The sequence below is a fragment of the Mangifera indica genome, chromosome 5, assembly GCF_011075055.1.
Source record: "Mangifera indica cultivar Alphonso chromosome 5, CATAS_Mindica_2.1, whole genome shotgun sequence".
Taxonomy (NCBI): domain Eukaryota; kingdom Viridiplantae; phylum Streptophyta; class Magnoliopsida; order Sapindales; family Anacardiaceae; genus Mangifera; species Mangifera indica.
Genome location: NC_058141.1, coordinates 19,615,945 through 19,627,386, shown reverse-complemented (window position 1 = coordinate 19,627,386; position 11,442 = coordinate 19,615,945).

The window sequence follows — 11,442 nt, the reverse complement described above, 5'->3', positions numbered from 1 at the left end:
ATGCCTATGACTTTTTTTAATACCAAAACTACCCTTCCCCTCATATTTATATAACTCTCCCACTTATTATGGGGTTTTAATGTAATTTTAGATAAATCTGAGAGGTTTTTGGATATTTTATATTATAAAGGCATTTTGATATTTATTTATTTATTTCAAACTTTTTCTAAAATATCAAAATTACCCTTCACTTCATTTATATAACTCCCCTCACTCATTATGGTGGTTAAAATAATTTTAGATAAATATTAGGGGTTTTTGGATATTTTACATTGTAAAGGCATTTTCATTTTTCAACTTTTAGAATTCGAATTTCAGTTCCGTCTTTTCGAATTTCACCGTTTTACGATATATCGATTCGTATTTTTCAGATTTCTGAAGGATTTTCTGTTTGTTGTCATTCTAGGGTTTTTCAACTTTTACAATTCGAATTTCAGTTCCGTTTTTTCGGATTTCATCGTTTTACGAGATATCGACTCATATTTTTCAGATTTCCGAAGGATTTTTCGTTTGTTGCCATTCTAGGGTTTTTCAACTTTTAGAATTCGAATTTCAGTTTCGTTTTTTCGGATTTCACCGTTTTACGAAATATCAACTCGTATTTTTCAGATTTCTGAAGAATTTTTCGATTGTTGCCATTCTAGGGTTTTTCAACTTTTACAATTCGAATTTCAGTTCCGTTTTTTCGGATTTCATCGTTTTACGAGATATCGACTCATATTTTTCAGATTTCAGAAGAATTTTTCATTTGTTGCCATTCTAGGGTTTTTTAACTTTTAGAATTCGAATTTCAGTTTCGTTTTTTCGGATTTCACTGTTTTACGAAATATCGACTCGTATTTTTCAGATTTCTGAAGGATTTTTCGATTGTTGCCATTCTAGATTTTTCAACTTTTAGAATTCCAATTTTAGTTCAGTTTTTTCGAATTTCACCGTTTGACGAGATATCGACTCGTATTTTTCAGATTTCTGAAGGATTTTTCGTTTGTTTCCATTCTAGGGTTTTTCAACTTTTAGAATTTGAATTTCAGTTTCGTTTTTTCGGATTTCACCGTTTTACGAGATATCGACCCGTATATTTCAGATTTCTGAAGGATTTTTCAATTGTTGCCATTCTAGGGTTTTTCAACTTTTAGAATTCGAATTTCAGTTTCGTTTTTTCGGATTTCACCGTTTTACGAAATATCGACTCGTATTTTTCAGATTTCTGAAGAATTTTTCGATTGTTGCCATTCTAAGGTTTTTCAACTTTTACAATTCGAATTTCAGTTCCGTTTTTTCGGATTTCATCGTTTTACGAGATATCGACTCATATTTTTCAGATTTTTGAAGAATTTTTCGTTTGTTGCCATTCTAGGGTTTTTTAACTTTTAGAATTCGAATTTCAGTTTCGTTTTTTCGGATTTCACCGTTTTACGAAATATCGACTCGTATTTTTCAGATTTCTGAAGGATTTTTCGATTGTTGCCATTCTAGATTTTTCAACTTTTAGAATTCCAATTTTAGTTCAGTTTTTTCGAATTTCACCGTTTGACGAGATATCGACTCGTTTTTTCGGATTTCACCGTTTTAAGAGATATCGACCCGTATATTTCAGATTTCTGAAGGATTTTTCGATTGTTGCCATTCTAGGGTTTTTCAACTTTTAGAATTCGAATTTTAGTTCAGTTTTTTCGAATTTCACCGTTTAACGAGATATCGACTCGTATTTTTCAGATTTTCGAAGGATTTTCCGTTTGTTGCCATTCTAGGGTTTTTCAACTTTTAGAATTTGAATTTCAGTTTCGTTTTTTCAGATTTCACCGTTTTACGAGATATCGACCCGTATATTTCAGATTTCTGAAGGATTTTTCGATTGTTGCCATTCTAGGGTTTTTCAACTTTTAGAATTCGAATTTTAATTCAGTTTTTTCGAATTTCATCATTTGACGAGAATCGATTCGTATTTTTCAGATTTCCGAAGGATTTTTCGTTTGTTGCCATTCTGGGGTTTTTCAACTTTTAGAATTTGAATTTCAGTTTCGTTTTTTCAGATTTCACCGTTTTACGAAATATCGACTCGTATTTTTCAGATTTCTGAAGGATTTTTCCATTGTTGCCATTCTAGGGTTTTTCAACTTTTAGAATTCCAATTTTAGTTCAGTTTTTTCGAATTTCACCGTTTGACGAGATATCGACTCGTATTTTTTAGATTTCTGAAGGATTTTCCGTTTGTTGCCATTCTAGGGTTTTTCAGCTTTTAGAATTTGAATTTCAGTTTCGTTTTTTCAGATTTCACTGTTTTACGAGATATCGACCCGTATATTTCAGATTTCTGAAGGATTTTTCGATTGTTGCCATTCTAGGGTTTTTCAACTTTTAGAATTCGAATTTTAGTTCAGTTTTTTCGAATTTCACCGTTTAACGAGATATCGACTCGTATTTTTTAGATTTCCGAAGGATTTTCTGTTTGTTGCCATTCTAGGGTTTTTCAACTTTTAGAATTTGAATTTCAGTTTCGTTTTTTCGGATTTCACCGTTTTACGAGATATCGACCCGTATATCTCAGATTTCTGAAGGATTTTTTGATTGTTGCCATTCTAGGGTTTTTCAACTTTTAGAATTCGAATTTTAATTCAGTTTTTTCGAATTTCATCGTTTGACGAGATATCGATTCGTATTTTTCAGATTTCCGAAGCATTTTGCGTTTGTTGCCAGTCTGGGGTTTTTCAACTTTTAGAATTTGAATTTTAGTTTCATTTTTTCAGATTTCACCGTTTTACGAGATATCGACCCGTATATTTCAGATTTCTGAAGGATTTTTCGATTGTTGCCATTCTAGGGTTTTTCAACTTTTAGAATTCGAATTTTAATTCAGTTTTTTCGAATTTCATCGTTTGACGAGATATCGATTCGTATTTTTCAGATTTCTGAAGGATTTTCTGTTTGTTGCCATTCTGGGGTTTTTCAACTTTTAGAATTTGAATTTCACTTTCATTTTTTCGGATTCCACCGTTTTACGAGATGTCGACCCGTATTTTTCAGATTTCTGAAGGATTTTTCGATTGTTGCCATTCTAGGGTTTTTCAACTTTTAGAATTCGAATTTTAATTCAGTTTTTTCGAATTTCACCGTTTGACGAGATATCGACTCGTATTTTTCAGATTTTAGAAGGATTTTCTGTTTGTTGCCATTCTAGGGTTTTTCAACTTTTAGAATTTGAATTTCATTTTCATTTTTTCAGATTTCACCGTTTTACGAGATATCGACCCGTATTTTTCAGATTTCTGAAAGCTTTTTCGATTGTTGCCATTCTAGGGTTTTTCAACTTTTAGAATTTGAATTTTAATTCAGTTTTTTCGAATTTCACCGTTTGACGAGATATCAACTCGTATTTTTCAGATTTCCGAAGGATTTTGTGTTTGTTGCTATTCTAAGGTTTTTCAACTTTTAGAATTTGAATTTCAGTTCTGTTTTTTTGGATTTCATGTTTTACGAGATATCGATATGTATTTTTCAGATTTCTGAAGGATTTTTCGATTGTTGTCATTCTAGGGTTTTTCAAATTTTATAATTCGAATTTAACTTCAGTTTTTTCGAATTTCACCGTTTGACAAGATATCGACTTGTATTTTTCAGATTTCTGAAGAATTTTTCGATTGTTTTCGTTCTAGGGTATTTCAACTTTTAGAATTCGAATTTTAACTTTTAGATAAGGATTTTATTATTTTTTCATGACAAGATTATTTAAAAAATGAACTCATCGGGGATTCGCAGCTCGCTGTCAATCCGTCTTCTTTTGCAAGAAATATCCTGAGGCAATGTAAAAACAAATATGTAAACAAATGTATACGTGAAAAAAACATAAAAAGATGAAAAATAAGAGTCCATATCTCGTAAAACGATGAAATCTGAAAAAACGGAATTGAAATTCGAATTCTAAAAGTTGGAAAACCCTAAAATAGGAACAATCAAAAAATCCTTCGAAAATCTGAAAAATACGAGTCAATATTTCGTAAAACGAATTCTAAAAGTTAAAAAACCCTAGAATGAAAACAATCGAAAAATCCTTCGAAAATCTGAAAAATACGAGTTCATATCTCGTAAAACGATTAAATTCGAAAAAACAGAATTGAAATTCGAATTCTAAAAGTTGAAAAACCCTAGAATGGGAACAAACGAAAAATCCTTCAAAAATCTAAAAAATACGAGTCCATATCTCGTAAAACGATGAAATTCGAAAAAACAGAATTCAAATTCAAATTCTAAAAGTTGAAAAACCCTAGAATGGGAACAATCGAAAAATCTTTTGAAAATCTGAAAAATACGAGTCCATATCTCGTAAAACGATGAAATTCGAAAAAACGGAATTAAAATTCGAATTCTAAAAGTTTAAAAACCCTAGAATGGAAACAATCGAAAAATCCTTCGGAAATTTGAAAAATACGAGTCCATATCTCGTAAAACGATGAAATTCGAAAAAACGGAATTGAAATTTGAATTCTAAAAGTTGAAAAACCGTAAAATGGGAACAATCGAAAAATCCTTCGAAAATCTGAAAAATACGAGTCAATATCTCGTAAAACGAATTCTAAAAGTTAAAAAAACCCTAGAATGAAAACAATCGAAAAATCCATCGGAAATCTGAAAAATAAGAGTCCATATCTCGTAAAACGGTGAAATCCGAAAAAACGAAATTGAAATTCGAATTCTAAAAGTTGAAAAACCCTAGAATGGGAACAATCGAAAAATCCTTCAAAAATCTTAAAAATACGAGTCCATATCTCGTAAAACGATAAAATCTGAAAAAACGGAATTGAAATTCGAATTCTAAAAGTTGAAAAACCCTAAAATAGGAACAATCGAAAAATCCTTCGAAAATCTGAAAAATACGAGTCAATATCTCGTAAAACGAATTCTAAAAGTTAAAAAACCCTAAAATGGAAACAATCGAAAAATCTTTCGAAAATCTGAAAAATACGAGTTCATATCTCGTAAAACGATTAAATTCGAAAAAATGGAATTTTAATTCGAATTCTAAAAGTTGAAAAACCCTAGAATGGGAACAATCGAAAAATCTTTCAAAAATCTAAAAAATACGAGTCCATATCTCGTAAAACGATGAAATTCGAAAAAACAGAATTGAAATTCAAATTCTAAAAGTTGAAAAACCCTAGAATGGGAACAATCGAAAAATCCTTCGAAAATCTGAAAAATACGAGTCCATATCTCGTAAAACGATGAAATTCGAAAAAACGGAATTAAAATTCGAATTCTAAAAGTTTAAAAACCCTAAAATGGAAACAATCGAAAAATCCTTCGGAAATTTGAAAAATACGAGTCCATATCTCGTAAAACGATGAAATCCGAAAAAACGGAATTGAAATTCGACTTCTAAAAGTTGAAAAACCGTAAAATGGGAACAATCGAAAAATCCTTCGAAAATCTGAAAAATACGAGTCAATATCTCGTAAAACGAATTCTAAAAGTTGAAAAAACTCTAGAATGGAAACAATCGAAAAATCATTCAGAAATCTGAAAAATAAGAGTCCATATCTTGTAAAACGGTGAAATCCGAAAAAACGAAATTGAAATTTGAATTCTAAAAGTTGAAAAACCCTAGAATGGGAACAATCAAAAAATTCTTCAGAAATCTGAAAAATACGAGTCCATATCTCGTAAAACGATGAAATTCAAAAAAACGGAATTGAAATTCGAATTCTAAAAGTTGAAAAACCCTAGAATGGGAACAATCGAAAAATTCTTCGAAAATCTGAAAAATAAGAGACCATATCTCGTAAAACGGTGAAATCCGAAAAAACGGAATTGAAATTCGAATTCTAAAAGTTGAAAAACCTTAGAATGGGAACAATCGAAAAATCCTTCAGAAATCTGAAAAATACGAGTCTATATCTCGTAAAACGATGAAATCCGAAAAAACGAAATTGAAATTCGAATTCTAAAAATTGAAAAACCCTAAAATGGGAATAATCGAAAAATCTTTCGAAAATCTGAAAAATACGAGTCAATATCTCGTAAAACGAATTCTAAAAGTGAAAAAACACTAGAATGGAAACAATCGAAAAATCCTTCGAAAATCTGAAAAATACGAATTCATATCTCGTAAAACGATTAAATTCGAAAAAACGGAATTGAAATTCGAATTCTAAAAGTTGAAAAACCCTAGAATGGGAACAATCGAAAAATCCTTCAAAAATCTAAAAAATACGAGTCCATATCTCGTAAAACGATGAAATTCGAAAAAACAGAATTGAAATTCGAATTCTAAAAGTTGAAAAACCCTAGAATGGGAACAATCGAAAAATCCTTCGAAAATCTGAAAAATACGAGTCAATATCTCGTAAAACGATGAAATTCGAAAAAACGGAATTGAAATTCGAATTCTAAAAGTTGAAAAACCCTATAACAGAAAAAACAGATATAAAATTCGAAAAGTACACAATCAAAAACCCTAGATAAGAAAAATCTCAATTTACCCCCTCATGAAAACTGAAATTCTAAAAGATCCACTGTGTTCTAAGAAATTCCCCAGCTTCCCAATATTTTAAAAAAACTACTTTTCCCCCCCAAAAACAGCCAATCTTGGCTGAACGTGGATGCACGATTTTGACGTGGGAAACACTGTTCCCATGTCGGACTGCCGATCTCTTCGGCAGTCATTTTCAGCCAAATTTTGGTCGTTTCAGCCTCCGATTTTCACATAAATCAAATCTACACGTTGTCTAACACAAAACCCCTCAATCAATAACCAAGAATCAAAACATTTTAAGCATTATTCAAACCGTAAACCCTAAAATTTCAAACCGAAAATTCTCATTCAAATCTCAATAATATGAGCAATAATTTGATCCAAACAAGATTAAAGGAGATATACTAACCTTCTTTGCCATTTGTGGGTGCCGGAAATCAAGAAAATCGACGGAAATCAGATCGCCCGTGGGATGAACGTGGGACGTGAAAATGTTTTGAAATTTTAGAGAAATGCACAGTAAATTCGCTAATATTAACGTGGGAAATAGCAATTTTTTCCTGTGTTATATATATGGACATTTTCGTAATTTTGTAAAACTCGCGTTGACTTGTTAAATTTCAAAAAAACCCCACGTGGGCTAAGGATTTCCCACGTCACCCCAATTGTTTTAAAAAGCTAAGTTCCCCCCCAAATTAGGCTGAACGTGGGATTATTGATTTTGACGTGGGAGACACTGTTCACAATTGGACTATTGATCTCTTCGGCATCATTTTCGGCCAAATTTTGGTCTTTTTAGCCACCGATTTTCACATAAATCGAATCTACACTTTGTATAACACAAAACCCCTCAATTAATTCAACAAAAACAACCAAGAATCAAAACATTTTAAGCATTGTTCAAACCGTAAACCCTAAAATTTCAAACCGAAAATTCTCAATCAAATCTCAACAATACGAGCAATAACTTGATCCAAACAAGATTACGGGAGATGTGATAACATTATTTTCCATTTTCGGTTGCCGAAAAGCAAGCAAACCGACGAAAATGACGTTCGCCGTGGGATGCGTTAAAAATTCGAATTTTCTTTGAATTGCACAGTAAAAATTTGCTGTGTTTATATATGGGGGCATTTTTGTCATTTCACAAAATCTGGGTATTTTTGCTTAAACCTGAATTTTTTGGGCAATTTCGCTTAGACCCCTTTAATTTTGCCTAATTTTTAAAATTTCCCTTTAAAAAAATTATGCAAAGGCTGTCCTTCTGCCTTAGCAGAAGCAGACTGCAAGGCAGCAGAAGCAAATTTTCTGCTTCTACTGCCTTTTACTTATGCCGCCCATAAAAAAAAATTATTTTATAAATAGTATCACGTCGGGCCAGCCCATATTTCTAATATTAAAGCGCTAAGTCTGACCTGACACTCTACAGTGTCAGGTCGGGTTTTATTATGCTTGAGCTTTTTTTCATGCTTCGGACCGAGCCTCCATTTGGTCCGACCCAACTTACGTGTCTAACTAATTCTCACTGAATGGTTTAAAAAATGTAAATAATTATCTCTCGGTGATAAAATTTATTTGTATTAAAAATATATTAAAAAATAAAATTTTATCTCACATTTTTATATAAATTTTAAAATTAATAATTTTTTTTTAAAATTTAAAAACTAATTTTTTTTAAGGTTTTGTTTCCTTCTTTTTTCAATGATCGAACTTTGATCAACAATTCATCTCTTTTATTTGTCAACACTTCTTTTTACCTACCAATCGAAGATGGTGATTAAGACAAATTATAAAATTGAGAAGCATGGGGTTCTGCATTTTGTTGATTTATCGACCTATGTTGTAATTCGATAAATGCTTTAAACGAAGATAAACTTTCATGGCTTAAGAGTTGACGAATATAAATAATAGTGGCAGAAGACAAATCAAAGAGAAAGAAAATGGGTTTCGTCCATCAATTCATTTTTGTGTTCAACATTTGCCATTTGTTTGTCGATTCACTTGTCTTCGGCCTTCGTCATCCACAACACAGAAAGAAGATGGGTTGTAGATCAAAGCTAATCATTTGAGAAGGAAGAAAAAAAATAAACTTTATAGGAGAAAGTTAAGTTTTGAAAACTCATATTCAACAAAATTGTTAATTTTTAAAATTATAACAAAAAAAATAAAATTTTATTTTTTAATATTATTAATTAAATAATAATTATATTTTTAATAATAATAAATTTTATTAATTTTAATAATTAATAAATAAAATATTTAAAATTTTAAAATTTAACAAACGAGTTTTCGATAAGAAACTCGATCCTTAGTTGGTTTAGACTTTATTAATAAAAAAATATTTATTTTGTAACTGCAATCTAGTTAAGAAAATTCTGACAAGGAGTTGCACTATTATTTTTCACCCGTTGAGAATTAATTTTTTAATAAATGACCCCTGTCAGTTATTCTTATTTTCAAAACACCCATAAATCAAGTAACTCTTTTCATTTTCTCTCCATTTTAATGCCACTCAAACTCAATCTTCTTTTATGCCTCCGATTCTGACAAGGACTGTAAACCAAAAAACCAGGGGACCCTTCAGACCAACCTAACCAAACTCACGACAAACATAGCACTATCTAGAGCAAACTGGAATGAAGAGCATTTTCCCTAACACAACCAACTCAAGACCATCAAAGGAGCGGCCTTATCTCCGACATTTGATAATGCAGTTTGGAACTTTGATGATTTGTTGTTGGTGGATAGGGGTTATTTCAAATCTATCATTCCGTCAAATCCTACAAAATCTAGAACTAATAGGGTGGTTGAAAGGGTTTTCACCGAGTAAAGTTTCAAATACTCCTATTGAATGATTATGTGTGATTTGGCTAGACAGGTTTTTGGTCATGTGAAATCACAGTACGTAATTTCACCTGGCTGAAACCTTCTTTCTACCATATAGAGGGTAACTGGAATTTTACTGGGACAAATAGGGTTTCAGATAGGTAAAATTACATTTACTTCGTTTCAAAAAATCAAATCTCTAGCTGGGATTTCAAATTGGAAGTACTTGTAAAGATATAATAAATATGCGGATGAATAAATATAAAAATGATATGTTTGATATTAACAATAGGGTAAGCAAAGTTCTTACGGTTATAGTTAGATTCAAGTTAAACCAAGTTCGAACTCAATTCATTTAAAAGGAATTAAGTTTGAATTGAATTTTGAGTTCAGTTTAATATTAAAATAATATTATTTTAATATGTATTAATTAAAATGACATCGTTTTAATCGATTTGGTAAGTTCATTAACTTTAAAAGCCGAACACCCTTAAATCCAACCCTACTTATGTAGAAAAAATTGAATACAATAATATTTTTGCGATATATGAAATTTTATGGAGATCATATGAAGATTCAAGCTTCATTTATCTCCAAGAGTGAACGATTAAATCGTCTTTTAAGTGAAAGGAAAGGAAGGTAACAAAAACGATAGCTTAATTTGATAGAGCATAAGTCAATCATGAGCTGATCCATACTTGAGCTTTGTCGAGCAATGAATACTACTTCTCAATCCGCTGACAAGTCGAGTACTGCAGCAAATTTTATTGGTCCTTCCGGTGCCGTCTTTCTCAATCAACATTGTAAATTATTCATTCGTTTACCTTATTGAATGCTCTTAATGTGTGCTAACGCTTAACTATAATCTAACAAGGTTATTGACAAATGTGAAACCATATTAATGAAAGTCTGAAAGGAGTCAGTACAGTATCAGGAAGGCATGTGTATATGTAACAGAAGGTAGCTGCTCCTGCTATCTCTTATCTACATATCACTAAACTTGAAACTTCTACTGAAAGAACGACGAAAACATGTTGGCGGTGGCTGCTTGCCTGGTTGCGGCTTTGCTACTTATTGTTACTCAGTTGTTTTGCTATCTGGGCAGCCAACAACAGCCCCACGATATCCATGGCGCGAGGCTTTGCGTTCAACATCACCACCTCCTTGAAGTCAGAGTTTTCTCCACTAACACCTCCCAAGACACAGGTACTGATGCCGTCAGGTCAAGGTTCATTGAGTGAAGGGAGCACGGAGTCGAATTTAAAAATGCACACGGCTAAAATATTAGAAGCAGCTTTTGTGAGGAGAATAACAGATGCTTTAGGTTATGGTAATGTCTTTTGTAATGTCAAGCCCAAAAGAATAAGGAATTGACATTAATGGCAAATCATATAATTTTACATACTTTCTGTCATACTAGTGTCCAGCATATAAGCATACTTCACCTCTAATTGCATGTACTGACAGACTATTGTTCTTCCAACCATCTTTTAGAATTAATTATTTGAATTGTCAAAAGAACAATTATCAGAGAAAGGGTTCAATCTGAATTGAATATTAATTTGAATTTGAATCAAATCCACTCCTAATTCTATGTTTTTAGGTTGTTTGTTTAGTTGGAAACCAAGAAGGAAAGTTGATAGAAAAAAGTTAATATTCGAATTGTATATCGTATCATGTATTAAAGATCTAATTTTTTGTATTGTATCGTAAATTATATCATAAGATATAAATTTAAAAAAAAAATAAAAAGTTTTAAATTTTCTCAAATTTACTTTTATCATATCATCACTATTTAAAAAAAAAAAGTATTGATCAGTGTGGTAATATTTATTTTATTGTATAATATATTTATTGTATTATATCAATTTTTAATACACTTAAAAATATATATTATTTTTTAATTTATATGATATCATATGTGATATGTATTGCCGGATATAAAATACAATTTAACGGGTCATAAATTAATGAAAAATGAAATTAAAAATTAAGAAAATGTAATTACAATTATCTGAAGCAGTATGTAGAGATTTACCTGTTGGGTTTTGTCTTGGGCTTGGGCTTAAAGTTGTATGGGTGAATGAACTGAGTAATCCGTTAACTAAACGGGTCGTTTTTCAGGTATTGATGGGTATAAGGCTAAA